This window comes from Canis lupus, chromosome 22 (genome assembly GCF_011100685.1).
Source record: "Canis lupus familiaris isolate Mischka breed German Shepherd chromosome 22, alternate assembly UU_Cfam_GSD_1.0, whole genome shotgun sequence".
Taxonomy (NCBI): Eukaryota; Metazoa; Chordata; class Mammalia; order Carnivora; family Canidae; genus Canis; species Canis lupus.
Window position 1 is genome coordinate 4,795,168 of NC_049243.1, and position 14,809 is coordinate 4,809,976.

The 14,809-nt window shown below is 46.6% G+C and overlaps 1 long non-coding RNA gene across 1 annotated transcript; it reads left to right on the forward strand.

The window, feature by feature from the left end:
* Positions 1-410: 410 nt before the first annotated feature.
* Positions 411-14,116, forward strand: LOC111091809. The gene is made up of 4 exons (XR_005376211.1): positions 411-1,134; positions 5,768-5,939; positions 8,827-10,422; positions 13,895-14,116. It is a non-coding gene; the product is annotated as an uncharacterized LOC111091809 (long non-coding RNA).
* Positions 14,117-14,809: the final 693 nt, after the last annotated feature.

The following is a 14,809-nucleotide window of genomic DNA, read 5'->3' on the forward strand; positions in this document are numbered from 1 at the left end:
ACTCTCATTTTGCTGTAAAGTAAAGGAGGTGTTATGGACTGAATGTTCATATCCACCCCCCCACCCCCCAATCCATATGTTGAAATCTTTTTTTTTAATTTTATTTATTCATGAGGGACACAGAGACAGAGACAGAGGCAGAGGCAGAGGGAGAAGCAGGCTCCGTGTGAGGACCCCCGATGTGGGACTTGATCCCAGGACCCCAGGATCACGCCCTGAGCCAAACACAGACACTCAACGACCGCGCCCCCAGGGGCCCCCATATGTTGAAATCTTAACACCTAAAGTGATGGCATTAGGAGGTGGGGCCTTTGTGAAATGACTGAGTCATAAAGGGAGCGCTCTCACAAAAGGGATTAGTGCCTTTATAAAAGAGACCCCAGAGAGCTCCCTCACCCCTTCCACCCACGGGAGGACACGATGAGAAGTCAGCTGTGTGCAGCCTGCAAGAAGGCTCTCACCAGAACCCAACCATGCTGGCACTCTGACCTTGAACTTCCAGCCTCCAGAACAGTGAACAATAAATGTCTGCTGTTTATAAGCCTCCCGGCCTGTGGCGTCGGTTAGAGCAGCCCAAACAGATTCCGAGAGGGCCGAAACGAAGCCAGGGGCCTCGGTTCTCTTCGTCTTCCCTCTCGGTGACACCTGACGAGGGAGCAAGTTCGTCCCCTGGAGGGAAACAGATGCCTGCCCAGCAAACAAGAAGAACCCAGGACATTCCTGGGCAGGAGCTTCGGCCTGTCTGGAAGGGATGAGCGGCCCCAGCAGAAGCAGCAGAACCTTCTCACCACCAGAGTCTGAACTCGCTGTCCTGGATCCAGAAAGATAAAAGGGGGCAAGCGTGAGTGCCAGGGCTCTCCTTTTCCCCATCGAGCAGTTGGCGGCCTCAGAAACAGCCACGTCATAGGAACGTTACCAGATATGCACAGAGGGATGTTATTCAGCCTTAGGAGAGAATGAAACTCTGACACGTGACAACGCGGATGAACCTGAAGACATGGTGCTGAGCGAGATGAGCCAGATGCCGCAGTTCGACTTACTGAGGCTCCCAGAGTCGTGAATTCAGAGGGACAGAAGGCAGAATGCGGATTGCCGAGGACCAGGGGAGATGGGAGTGGGGACAGCTTTGGGAAGGTGAAGCAGCTTTCGGGATGGATGGCTGGATGGATGGCTGGATGGATGGCTGGATGGATGGCTGGATGGCTGTATGGATGGCTGGATAGCTGGATGGATGGATAATGGCTGGCTGGCTGGCTGGATGGATGGATGGATGGATGATGGCTGGATGACTGGATGGGTGATGGCTGGATGGATGATTGGATGTTAGATGGATGGATGGCTGACTGGATGGATGGATGAGTGGATGGATGGATGGATAGATGACTGGATGGCTGGATGGCTCGATGGCTGGATGGCTGGCTGGATGACTGGATGGATGGATGGATGGACAGATGGATGGATGGACGGATGGACGGATGGATGGATGGATGGATGGATGGATGGATGGATGACTGGATGGGTGAATGGATGGATGGATGGATGACTGGATGGATGACTAGATAGATGAATGGATGGCTGACTGGATGGGTGGATGGATGGATGGATGGATGGATGGATGGAGGCACAGCACGTACATACACTGTGCACTTACATGTGGCTAAGGTGGTATATTCCATGTGGAGTTCACTGTACACACACACACACATACACACACACACAGAAGAACTTGTCACTACAACTGAAATAACCAATTTTATGTTGAGGCTAGAAAGGTCACCAGGAACAGCAGTGCCAGTTCAGAGGTGAGAAACCTGAGCTCCAGCGGGAGCAGTGACTTACCAAAGAGCTCTCTGCTAATCAGAGGTCCAGCCAGGAGGGTGATGCAAGCTCTTCTAGGTTCCCCCAGGCCCCATTCTTCCTGTTAACAAGCCCAGGGCCAGGAGACACACACATGCTGCAGGGACACGTGGGACCCCTCTCCAGAGCTCCCCCAACACTGCAGCCTTCCTTGGGGCAGTGCCCCCATGGGACTGTTTGTTTTATTGGTTGCCTGTTCTTCCCAAACTCTAAGCTCCTTGAGAGCAACAGCTATATCTTTTTTTTTTTAAGACTTTGTTGTTTTTTAGAGCAGTTTGAGGTTCACAGCAAAACTGAGCAGAAAGTACAAAGGTTTCCCCTATACCTCCCGCCCTCAGCTGAGCATGGCCTTCCCCACCCTAAACGTCACCCACCAGAGTGGTGCATCAAGCTGACCCATGAGATGACACAGACGCATCCTGCCGCCAGAGCCGGTGGTTTCCATTAGGGTCCATTGTTGGTGGTGAACAGTCTATGGGTCTTGACAAATGTATGAAAACATGTGTCCAGCATTACAGTCTCATGCAGGGTAGTTTCAGTGCCCTAAAAATCCTCTGTCTCTTCACCTGGCCCTCCTCCCTAAACCCTGTCGACCACTCATCTTTTGACTGTCTCCGTAGTTTCATCTTTTCTCGAGTGTTCGATAGTTGGAATCACAGTGTATGGCCTTTTCCAGTTAGCTTCTTGCACTCAGTGTTACTCAGGGAAGTTTTCTCCGAGTCTCTTCGTAGGTAGATAGCTCATCTCCTTTTCTCCTTGAATAACAGCCCATGGTATGGGTAGACCATGCTTTGTTCATCCACTCACCACGTCTTTTGTACCCTTCTATTTCAACACCTAGCAACTTGCCCAGCACATAAGAGAACCTGAACAAATACTCATTAAAGGAGTGAATAAATAAAAATAAACCAAGCACCCATGAGCGAGAGTAGTTTACTCAGCCCAGAAGACAAATACCAAGAAGAGGGCTGGCTGAAAATTTCAATTAGCAGATTTGTCAATCTTTATTTTTTATTTATTTTTATTTTTTTTATTGGTGTTCAATTTACTAACATACAGAATAACACCCAGTGCCCGTCACCCATTCACTCCCACCCCCCGCCCTCCTCCCCTTCTACCACCCCTAGTTCGTTTCCCAGAGTTAGCAGTCTTTACGTTCTGTCTCCCTTTCTTTTTTTTTATTTATTTTTTATTTTTTTTATTGAGATTTGTCAATCTTTAAATACCAGGCCCGAATCCCACCGCAAGAGGCAATGTTTTGTGTATTTTATTTTGTATTTTAAACCCAAATTTAGAATTTGGGAGGTAAATCACTATTCACGTTTATTCAAAATATCTCGACTATTATATATTTACTTTTATGAGGGAACAAAAATGCACTTCACATGAGCTAATTCCCTTTGACTGTGACCTCTTCCTTTGGGGTTGGCCGGGCCCTGGTTTTCTGATCCAGAAAACAACTGAAGTCTGGCGCCCTCTTGGGGCCTCTCGTTTTTAAAAGACATGCCGTGCAAATGTCTTGGTTCCTGACATTTTTATCCACTCACAGCATCCAGTCTCGGTTTGGCGGAAGGCGGTGCTTCTAATGCTAGCAACAGCTCTCAGCAACTTCAAGTCAGACATTGCTCCCACCAAAGGTGTAGTCAGGCTGGATGCGATCTTTCTGTTGGTAGCCAGGGCAGGTGCTCTGGGGTCCTAGGGTGTCTTACCAAGAAAAAGAGTAAGCATAAATAGGATTAGAAATTAATTCATGGCATCCAGTCTCCCCTCTCACGCACGTCCCATCCCCAGGCCTTCTTGACCGCTAGCTGTTCATCTTGCAAGGCTACGTATATGCCATTTTCTTGATAAAACATTTTCCAGGTTAAAAAAAAAATTGTTTCTCCTTGGCGCCCCCACCTCCCTGTGGTCTTCTACAAGGATCCGCAGCTGTGTGTTTGTTTACCTGAATCCTTCATCAATGGTTGTGCTCCTTGAGTGCGGGCTTTACGTCTTGAGGAGAGCATCTGCTTATTCCCACTCCCCAGGGCTTACAACAGAGGTGCAATAAATGTTGATCGTAAATTGAAGATCAAGGTAGGAGGTCATAATGGAAGCAAAGAACACATAAAAATGTGTCACTTGGGGCCCTGAGACTCCTGTCCCTCTTTTGCTCTCACTGGCCTGCTGTTTGTTGCAAGACTGTAAAGGCAGTGTTGCCTTCGCAATGCCTGCAGACCCCCTAGACCTATAGGGGATGAAAAGATACATATTCCATGGCCCCTATGGTTTTGAAAAGTGCTGAGTCAAACCAAACTCTACATATAATTAGAAGTTCAAGAGAGCTGAAAGTACAGCCTTATTCCTCTAATATAAGTATCTAAGTGGGGAGGAGGGGTGGGACTCAGTGTCCTGATAAAGAATGTGAGCTCAAAGGCTCTGCGTGCTCTGAATCACACGATGGATGAGTGACGGAGCCAGGACAGTGACGGAGCTCCTGACTGCCAATTCCATACTCCATCCTTGACTTAGTGCAGTGCTTCCTCCTGGCAGGGAGCTCTATTCCTGAACTGGACATTTTAGCATCACATGCACATGGTATTTCAGTAAAAATTAAGGTCTTAGATATTGCGAGCAATCTCCGTTGACTAGACATCATCACCCCCAGTCTCCCACTGAGGTAAACTGGGCAAAACCAAACCCACCGATGAAAACAAATGGACAAAACCATTAACAACACTCCCCCAGGGCCAACAGAGTATCAGGCACATCATAGTGGAATCAACAGTCACGGGGGCTGCGTCCCAACCATGCTCCGCCATTTACCTGTTTACGGCCCTAGGCCACTGACTCTGCCTTGACTCCCTCACTTATAATATAAAATAGATGAGATAGTAGTGGATGTTCAGAGAATTCAATGAGTTTAGTGCACACAGAGTCTGGCATATAGTCAATATTAATATTTGCTACTATTTTTTGAAAAATTCTTTCAGTTATCCAGATTGAAGTGCATACGTTGGTGGAATTCACCATATTTTCTTTTTCTTTTCTTTTTTTTTTTAGATTTGGTTATTTTTAGAGAGAGAGGGACTGTGGGGTGAAGGGGCAGAGAGAGAGAGAGAAAGAGAGAGAGAGAATCCCCAACAGTCTTCCCGCTGAGGGTGGAGTCCAAGGCGGGGCTCGAGCTCAGGACCCTGAGATCTTGACCTGAGCTGGAATCAAAAGAGTCAGATGCTTAACCGACTGAGCCACCCAGGTGACTGAGGACTTCACATTAGGGCTTACAATAGATGTAAGGTCTTTGATGGATGATTTCTTTGAAATAAGTTTTATCTCACCCGCTGCACTGTGTGCGGCAGCGGAACCCTCCCTCTGTCTCTGTCTCCCTCTCGGTTTCAAAGTTAAAATAACAGTTTTGATACCATCACTCAGCGTAAGGTTGGGCCCTTCTGTACTCCTTAGCATGTCTCAGTTCTGAGGTTCAGGGGCCCAAAGCAAGAAAGGCTTTAAGTAACTAAGACTTGTGTCAATACAGAAAGAGGAAGCCCTGCTTGTTTGCTTCTCGGAGGCAGCTGTTCTCTGAACACACTCACGCCAAGGGAAAGCTGGGTCTTGGGGCTTTGCTTTTGATTATTTTTATCTCCCTGTAAATGGCCCCATCTCTCTGATCTCTCAGCCCCTTCAATGCCACTTCATGATGCAAATATCCTTTGATGGAATAGAAGGCTAATAGTGCCTCCTGGCCAACTGGCTTCTGTATCCAAAAAGAGCACACGGCAATCACAGCTCCCTGAGACCCTGGCCTCTACCTTCCGCTGTGGCCGGCCCTGGTGCTCCTCCTTTATCTTAACACACACATTCTCCTGGTCAAGTAGGATTTGCCGGGCCCTTGGGCAGTGTTTCCCTCAGACCCTGTTTGTCTTCTTCCTAGAAAGTAAAGAGGATTCCTCTTTCCCCGAGGAAGTGATCGCATCTTTATGTAGAAGAAGTCAACAGGCGAATTTGCAGTGAGATCTTTGAACTAAGGCTCTTAAGGGCACCTACCCGTCTGACACCATTTGAAAGAGAAACTCAACTGAAAGCCTTCTGGAAAAAGACAAAAAGTAAGTTTGGTGACAGCTACATTTGGCTATTATTACCATGACAACCGTGAGTCTCAGAACAGGCGCCGGTCAATACCTAAGCATGTGATTCCTCTAAGGATTAACAACTGTGACTCACGGTGTGTAGACAGACACCTGGGCTGAGGTTCCCTGACTTTGGACTTCAGTATCCTGGTTAGACTGCAGCTCCACAGTCTGGTAGATTGCGTCTCTTCAATTCAAACCACGTGTCGGGACTTATTAAATAAGCACGCGTCATAACCTATTTGGGCAACTATCGGGCCAACTAAAAATGTGGCCATAGATCTCATAAAAGTTACTCAGTGGTCTAGTAAGGCAAGGCAGCTCCTGAAAGCATGGCCACTTGCCATTTCTTGAAGACCTTGGTGTGAGCAGCTGCAAGACTGATGAGGATTGGAAAAGTGTTCCTTCTTTCACGAACAGAGGAAAGACGGAGATTGGGGGGTCAAGCCAGAGATGTGTGTCTGCACTGCATCGAGGGAGAACAAAGCCTGGCCAGGTCCCACCCTCTGTTGGCACCAGATTTGGGGAAGTGATGGATGAAACACCACACTGCTCCTCTGGCACCTGGGCGTCAACTCTTAATCTCTCTGCAGCTTTGAGGGCCACATTCGAAGGCTGTTGGGTTACTTGGGGGCTGGTTCTAAGAATCTTTTGTCTTTCCAGAATTCCTTGTTTTATCAGGGTAATCATTCACATATGATGAAAGATACCAAATATCCTCCAAACACACTAAACCTATATACTACCCCTTTCTGGTGCTATGGCAGGCAGGAAATACAGAAGTATTTAAGAGAAATTTGGATTTGCAGGTTGATTAGCTGTTTCCTTGCGTTTTGTGTGTGTGATTACTGTGGCTGCTCAAAATGATGGTAGACAAATAGGTCTAAATGCTTAAAATCAACAGGTGAGAATTCAAATCTCATATCTCAAGCTAATGTGATAGGCTCTGACCGTCTAGGTGGAATGGCAGGAAGAGACCTGAAAACAATGTCCTGCGCCCCCCTCCCCCCTGGGGAGAGGAACATTTCAAAGAGGAGGAAATTGCCAGATTTCCCAAATGCTGTAGATAAATCAGTAGATATAGGACTGAAATGCATGCATGGGGCTTTTCAAAACAGCTTTATTGAGGTATAATTGACATACAATAAGCCGCACACACATAAAACACATAGTTTCATACATTTTCTATACGTGTGGACCTTAATACCATCACCACACTGAAGAAGATGAACACATCTATCACCCCAGAAGTTTCCTTCTGGTCCTTTGTAGCCCCTCCTCCCAACCCATCCCCATCCCTCCTTCCCAGGCAACCCCTGAACCATCATTCTAGATTAGTGTGCATTTTCTCCAATTTTACATAAATGAAATCATTTATATGATTTCAGTATATCATTATCACAGTATATCATATCACAGTATATGATTCCAGTATACACTCTTTTTAAAAATCTGGCTTCTTTATTTCAGGAATGGGACTAATTATTTCAAGATTGAGACTCATCCATTTTGGAGCACATAGAAATAGCTTTCCCTCCTCCCCTCTCTCCTTTCTTTTTGCTGAGTAGCATTCCACAGTGGAAATAGCATGGATGTACCACAGTCTGTTTATCCATTCTCCTGTGGATGGACATTTGCGTCCTTGCCAATTTCCGGCTAGTGCAAGTAAAGCTGCTATGACTATTCACGTTCCTGTCCTTGTAGGAGCACAAGCTTTCTTTTCTCTTGGGTGAATCCTTAGGCTGGTTTATATGATATGTTTAACTTTTTAAGGAACCGCTGAATTGTATTTCAAAGTGGTTGAACCATTTTCTATTCCATTCCCATGAGCAGTGTCTGAGAGTTGCAGGCCGTCTACATCCTTGCCTGCGCTCACTATGGCAGTTTTTCTTTTTCTTTTTCTTTTCTTTTCTTTTCTTTTCTTTTCTTTTCTTTTTCTTTTTCTTTTTCTTTTTCTTTTTCTTTTTCTTTTGGAGATCTTTCTTTCTTCTTTCTTTCTTTCTTTCTTTCTTCTTTCTTTCTTTCTTTCTTTCTTTCTTTCTTTCTTTCTTTCTTTCTTTCTTTCTTTCTTTCTTTTTAGAGACAGAGAGAAGGAGAGACACAAAGGAAGGGGGAGGGGAGAGAATGAGAATCTGAAGCAGACTCCAAGCCCAGCATGGAACCCACAGGGGGCTCCATCTCATGACTCTGAGATGGTGACCTGAGCCAAAATCAAGAGTTGGAGGTTTAACCGACTCAGCCACCCAGGCACCTGCGATGGCAGTCTTTTAAGCTTCAACCATTCTAAACCTGAAGCCATGAAATCTGACAATCAGAAAGTTCTGATAATCTTCAGAAAGTATTTTCATTGCAGTGGTGAGGATAGAAGTCAGACTACAGGCGGGCAGTGGAGGCCGGGTTTAAGCAGTAGAAACTGAATATAGGCTGTTTTCAGAGACTTCAGGCTGTCAGGGAAGGCTCCAAGTTTATGTACAAGTCATGGTCATTACTCAAAATACTCAACTTATATCTAAATTAAAACATTTTACAGTTTAGGGGCGCCTGGTGGCTCTAAACGCCCAACACGGAGCCTGCGTAAGATGCTCTCTCTCCCTGTCTTTGTCCCTCCTATACCCTCTCTAAAAAATTTTTTTTTGTTTACAGTTTATTACTTGCCCAGCTCACAGTGTGGGCAGTGAGGTGGGGCCTTATAAGGATAAGGATATAGGATCAAATATTTCTTTTTATTCTTACCAAGTCATAAGGCCACGTTGCTTCTTGAAAAATATCTAAGTGTTAAGGTTAGATAAAAATCATCTGGAATTCTTCAATCCTTTCATCAAAGTGTAAATAACGTCACATGTGTCTTTACCCTTTCCAATAGGACACACCCGAACAGAGGACAAACAGGGAGCCTGGAAAAGAGAGACAGAGCGAGAAACAGGGTGACGTGTGTCCCAGTTTGCCAGGAGCTGTCCCACTTTAGCACCAGATGTCTGAGCCCGTGGGTGTGCATTGCACCCTAGTCTGAGCTAGAGGCCTCGGATGGAGCACAGAAGACGTCGCAGTCTCAAATTGGTTTACAGAATACTTCTCATTTCTCCCTACAAATGTGAAGTGTAATTTCACAAATGAATGACGTATCGTGTGTGGAAGAGTCACATGAAAACTATGGACTCATAACTGGAAAATGTTTCAGGGTGACTCACTCAAGTGAATAGATCCCATGAGAGCAGGGACAAGGCTCCTCCCCTCGCCCTCTCTCCTCTGTGGCAACCGGGATTCCCTGTGGGTCGAATCGTGCCCTTGCCCTAAATATGTTCAAGTGCTAACCCCAGCTACCTATAAAGACGACCTTATTTAGAGATGGGATCCCTCCGGATGTAATCAAGTTGAGTTCAGACTAGATTAGACCTGGGCCTGAATGACCCAGTGACTGGTGTCCTTAAAAAGGGAATTCTGGACACAGAAACAGACACAAAGGAAGAAGTCCATGTGACAATGGAGGCAGAGATTAGAGTGATGCACTTATAAGCTGAGGAAGGCCAGGGATTGCTGGCAGCCCTCAGAAGCGAGGAAGGCATGGAGTAGATTCTCCCTCAGAGCTTCCAAAATAGGAGCGAGCCCTGCTGACACTTGGGCGTCAGATACCTACCCTCTAGAACTCGAGAGAATAAGCTCCTGTTGTGCTACACCAACCAGATGGTAGTACCTTGTTACAGCAGCCCCGGGAAACTAATACAGATGCTTCCACATAGGTAACCCCAGGGATCCTGAACATTCATAGAATCTTTTTGAGTAACTACAAAGTTTCCAGAGCCTCTGTGGGCATTATGGGAGAAGCAAAGTCAATGCCAAGACCCGGCCTCCTCTTTTGCCTGACTACCCCTGCGTCCTTTCCGAGTCTCCACAGAGCTGTTACCCCTTCTCGAAAGCCTTGCCCTCACTGGGTCTCCCTAGGTGGGCTCCAGTGGTTCGCAGCCACCTCTGGGTATCAGAATCACCCAGGGAGCTTTTAAAACATGCTAATGCCCTGTGACCTGAGAGTCTGAACATGCGAGTTCAGGGCGTAGCAAGGGTGTTTTCTAAGACTTTGTAACGTGCAGGGTTGAGAATCTCCGTTGGGGTGTTCCCTGCCCCCAGATTCTCACCGCACCCTATGAGTACTTCAGCCACAGACACCCTCGGTATTGTGTTGAAATCATATGCTTCTTTTCATCTAGAAGAACATTTCTCAGTTTGGGCTGCGTGATCAAGTCACCAAAGGAGCTGAGAGCCCTGGCGTGCCCGACCAACCCCGGACCTCTGGAGTCAGGAGCTCTCTGGCTGTCTGCAATTTGCAGCCAAGTTTGAAAACGACTGTACCAGATCATGAACTCTGTTGGAGCAGGAGTCTGGCTTTCTTGATTTTGGGAACTCCCTGGCTACTAGGCTCCTGGTGCGTCCTGCTGCTGCGAGCCCACCAGTAGATGTTTCTTAAGTAAGTTAACTCTACCGAAAACTGAGTTTATAACCTAGAAAGGGGCCCGAAACAAACAACCATGACTTACAACATTGTACTAAGTGACCTAGAACAGGCACCAGAGAGTCACATCTGTTCTGGGATGCTGACGGGTAAGGAGAAAAGCAAGGAAGGTCAGCGGTTACTGTTGAAAAGCCTTTGGGAAGGTGCCTTTATAACCCAGCGCGTCCCCAAGATCACAGAAATGATGGCTGTTTCTTCAGTTGAACGCCAATGAGGTGATGAGATTGCATTTAGAACTGTCTGGATCATAAGATCCAACTCTTTGAAGTCTAGACTCACACTCAGTGTGAGAAGATATGCACTCTAAGAAAGGCCGATGCCACCGCAGACCCACTCAGGGGAGAGCTGGTTAATTCCAGCTTTGCTTTCTCCTAAACTCGAACAGGAATGTCCCCACCATTTAAGTTTTACGGCCTTCATTTGGGGCAAGAACATATATTTTAATTTAAATTTTTAAAAATGTGTGTATGATTACGTTTCCTTGTACCAGCAAATAGCTTTGTGATAAACAAAAAAAACAACCCCAACCTTATTTGATTGTGAGATAAGGGAAGATTAAAAAAAAAGGTTTTATTTATTTATTCATGAGAGACACAGAGAGAGACACAGAGACACAGGCAGAGGAAGAAGTGGGCGGGACTCGATCCCAGGACCCCGGGATCACGACCTGAGCTGAAGGCAGATGCTGGACCACTGAGCCACCCAGGTGCCCCAGAGAATACTATTTGAATGGGGATAGGACTAGAGCCATCCTTCAGGTTAAGTGAAATCAGGATGGGAACAAAGGCATGACTCTCACAGCCGCGTCTTATTTGTGTATCAACTGTTTTTCTCTCAGGCTTCTCCATACATTAGAGTTCAGGGCTACCAGTGATTTTGGATCCACACTTATAGCTCCACCTGTAAACTAAAGAGAATTTAAAACCAGAGAGGGGATCCCTGGGTGGTGCAGCGGTTTGGCGCCTGCCTTTGGCCCAGGGTGCGATCCTGGAGACCTGGGATCGAATCCCACGTCGGGCTCCCGGTGCATGGAGCCTGCTTCTCCCTCTGCTTCTCCCTCTGCTTCTCCCTCTGCTTCTCCCTCTGCCTATGTCTCTTTCTCTCTCTGTGACTATCATAAATAAATTAAAAAAATTAAAATAAATAAATAAAACCAGAGAGAACAAAAAACTCCCTTTGAGCTCCAATTTGAGAAAACTCAAAGGGAGGACTCTGATTGGCCAAGCTCAGGGTCACATGATTATGGTAAAGGCTAGATGGGGTACCAGGACTGATGACCCCTCCCCCTGGGGCAGGATTGGGGCAGAGAGAAAGAGCTACCAGAAGAGATCTAGATGGTTCCCATGAGAAATCAGTAAAGCCTGGATGTCCCTGGTACCGATAAGCATGAAAGCCAAGTCAGCAATTAGCTGGGTGAGAGCATGCTAGAGGAGGAACCCTGAGAGATGACTCCAGAGTTCAAATTTTGCTGATGGAATATACTGTGGTGCCATTACGAGAAATGGAGTCTCCAAGGCGAGGACCTGGCCAGAGGGGAAAGCAGGAAGTCTGACCCCGGACACGCAGTCTGAATCCATGTTCCGGAGGTCCATGGAGGACCAGTGGTCCACCTGGCGATTGAGCGGGAACGTGATACTCAGGGGAGAGGGAAGGTCTTGACAAGCAACTGTGATGTGATCTGCATGGAGGGAAGTTAGTGGAGTTGATGTCAATATCAAAAGAGAAAATAGAGAAAGAAAAGAAGAGGTGGAAACTTGAAGGGAGCTCCTACCTGTGAAGAGCCAGAAGAGGAGAGAGGAAAGTGCCACCAGAGAGCTAGAAGAGCCTCGAAGGGACAGCCAAGGGAGAAGGACTGCGGGACACTCAAATACTTGAAGAACATGTGGCTGAATTTTGAACCACGACAGACGCCAGGCTTGCCCAGGAGCATGTGGTGTGGGTACACATCGTGGACTTCAAAAGAGCAGGGCAGGGAAATGTTAATGGGGTCTCCTTCTTCTTCTCCTCGGTTCTTAAGCTTCTCCCATGCCTCCCCCTCCCCTCCCCAACCCCAGGGCCCCTTCCTCAGCCAACATGTGGACTGGTAGCCCCAGGAGTTTGCAGATGTTAAGAGGATGGTTTGCAGGTCTTCTAGTTCATGGAAGCCTGAGCTCTAATTACTCTTTCCTAGACTTGGAGCCTTTGAAGATTAATTTATTTGAGAGAGAGAGAGAGAATGCATGGGGGGGGCAGTGGGAGGAGAGTCAGGGAATCTCAAGCAGGCTCCCTACTGAGCACAGAGCCCAACTCAGGCCTCTCATCCCTGACATCATGACCTGAGCCAAAATCTAGAGTCTGGCACTTAACCCACTGAGCCCCCCAGGCGCCCCTAACTCAGTGCCTTTGCTCCTGACCAGTAACCTAGCTGAGATGATGGAACGTAACCCGTTACCGTGTCATCATATTTAGAGCCAGCCAACCTTCATGAACAAGTAGGCAGCTATCTATTAGAGGGAGAATTTCCCGTGACCTCCCTTGACTTGCTGATGCCTGAAGTCCAGGATCAAAGCTTCATCTTGTTAGTTTAAGGCTTTGGTTCCTGTTAGGACACAGATCCCACTGAGGACGTGATCATACTACTTCAAGATGCTTTATTCGATGGTACGTCTCCTCCATGCATCCACGCATTAGTCTAATGAGGGCATGAACTGTGTTTTATTCAAATCTACCCCCCACCCCCATCCTTACTGCAGCCAGAGGTGGGATGGGGCCAGCTTGCAACACCGTGCTCACGCCTTCCCAATTCTGTGTTTGGTGGCACCACACCAGCAGCTCAATATCAGCCTTGGTGGCGGTATTTACACCACAGAAATTGGGAACTGCTACAAATCGGGCCTCCCCTTCCCCTGCAGAGGGTGGTTTGTTACTTCTTTACCACCACACCACCCCCTGCCCTTTTAGGCTTAAGCAGCTCATTTTTCTATTGAACCATTGGAGTTGTGGGCCTGCAATAGATTTTAACGTGGTCCTTCCATAAATTAATGATGACGATCCCTTCAGTTCCCATAATACAGCTAATCTGTAGTTTTGACCTCTCAACATTTGCTCTCTCAACAAAGCTATGAGCTGGGCTGGGAAGACGATTGAGTCCTCTGTTGTAGCAATCTCACCCGGAAAGGGCCAAGCTCGGTGAACCTTTACTGGGGGAGGAACCAGAAGGAACTTCTCCCAGCCTTTCATCGAGCAGTCCCAGCCATTCCCCTAGAATCATTCTCTTCGCCCTTTTTCTCAACCGGTTTGGCATCTAAGGACCAGAACTGGCTGCTGGGTTGGGCCAAATGACCCTTCCAGAATGCATACTTGAAACAGCTAAAGGCTAATTTTAAATGCAGGCATGTTTCATTTTATCAAACCTCACAGATACTGTGTTTTGTTTTGTTTTTTACAGATTGAAGATTTGTGGCACCCCAGCATCAAGCAATTATTTTCAGATGTTATTTTCCCAACAGTATCTGCTCCCTTCATAGCTCTGTGTGTTATATTTTGGTAATTCTCGCAGTACTTCAAGCCTTCTCATCATATTTGTTATGGTGATCTGTGATCAGTGATTATCACTTGCTGAAAGCTCAGATGAGGGTGAGCATTCTTTTTAGCAATAAAGTATTTTCAATTAAGGAATATATATATATATGTATATATATATGTTTTTTAAAACATAATGCTATTGCATACTTAATAGAATACAGTACTTTTATGTAAATTGGGAAACTAAAAAAATTCATTTGACTTGCTTTACTATAATAGTCACGTTTTCATGGTGGTCTGGAACCAAATCCTCAGTATCGCTGAGGTATGCCTAAGGCAAGCCATGAGAAAGGAGATAAGGGTTCACTAACCTTATCCTGCTTGCTTCCATGGCTTTCAATGATCAGTATCCTAGGAGGCCTCATCTCGCCAGGAGACTCAACAAGTAGGCTGCTGACAAATAAAATGTGTTCCAGACTTCTGTGGAGGCCAAAGGACTCTTGTTTGCACTGTCCGTCTTGTGTATTATAACCCCAAGACATTGGAACATGGCAGCCATCCTAAGCCAAGAAGAGAGAATCCAGTAGCATTCTCCAGCTCTGATGTGCTGTGATGTGCTTCAAGTGGTATGTTATAGATCACAGCGAAAGCCCCAAACCAGAGATCCGCGGCTTCCTTGGGGAAAAGACAATTGGCTCAGGCAATGGAATTGTGTGTCCTCAAGGAAGAATTTTTTGGCTCTGAGGCCTGGTTCTGATTTCTGACATGTTCGTTAGGATCAAGCTCCAGGTCAGCCCCACTTGGAGGCATGTTCTCTGTTGGACTCTGCCCAGCCTGG